Raw genomic sequence first — 1,179 nt, 5'->3', positions numbered from 1 at the left:
ATAGAGTAAACAGAGTAGTGATGAAAAAAAAAAAAAATTAAGATAGTAGTTGGAGACTTAAATCTCAGACATTTAAAGAATTGAGAGTGTGTTTGATTGCACATTGAATAGCTTTTCCCATGGAAAATGGACTTTCACCATTATCTAAAAATCTACCATGTCCATATTTTATTTTTCCACCCAACCCCATGAAAAAACAACTATAATGTATGCATTTGTTGGGCAAACAAAGAAATTAGTATATAATGGATGGGAAAAAATTAAGGGAAAAATGTTGATGGTTAATCTTCCATCCATAAATAACATTCTTAATACACTAATATTGGGGTGACAGGATTTACTGAGATTTGAGATTCTCAGAATTCTAATGTGGAGGTGCACGTGTAATCGTAGACGTATTTCCTTGTGATATGAGTAAATACCATCTATAGTAACGTCAGAATTGTGAGAATCACAATAAATCCTGTGTCACCTCAACACGGCTCTTCCTAGTAACCTCAATATCATGTCAAAATTCACGACCACAACTTCAAGCATAATTAACCTTAGCCACTAAAATGCACTCAAAAAAAAAAAACAAAAATTCTATTAGAAGACGTCGTTATGTCGACAAGCCCAACAAATCTCTGACTCGAACCCAACCTAACTTACATAGGTGATAAGGGACTTAAGAAAAATGAACAAAGAAAATGAAAAAAAAACCATTTCTATGAGGTTGAAGTGCTTGAACATGAGTGGTTTTGAGGAGAAATATTCAAGGGGCTTGTCATCCATTTAAAAACTTATACAAGGATCTCAAATATTGAAGCCTCCTTGACCTAGGTCTTTTCTAATGGATTAATCCAAAATAACCTCAAAACCCTTGCCTTTAGCTTAAAATAAAAATCCCTTTGATTTATGTTTCCAAAACCATGCATCTTCAACATCTTGGGTAAAAAAAAATTATCCAAGTCTCGAACCGTAGGACTAACCTACTTAAACCTTTAGACATAAAGAACAATATACAATTTTTGAAGTAGAAGCTGGGATTTTTTTATTAAAAAAAATTGAAAATTAACTACAAAGGGATTAAGACAAGATTCAAAACAAGAGATTAAGAAGAGGTTAAATAAATTAAAATTAATTTCTTACCAAAGTTAAAGAGTTTGAAGATGATTGATCCTAGGATGAAAAATGAAG

This window comes from Akebia trifoliata, chromosome 3 (genome assembly GCF_017979445.1).
Source record: "Akebia trifoliata isolate Shusen 1 chromosome 3, ASM1797944v1, whole genome shotgun sequence".
NCBI classification, from domain to species: Eukaryota; Viridiplantae; Streptophyta; class Magnoliopsida; order Ranunculales; family Lardizabalaceae; genus Akebia; species Akebia trifoliata.
The sequence above is the reverse complement of the archived record's forward strand: the minus strand, read 5'-3'. Positions refer to the sequence as shown.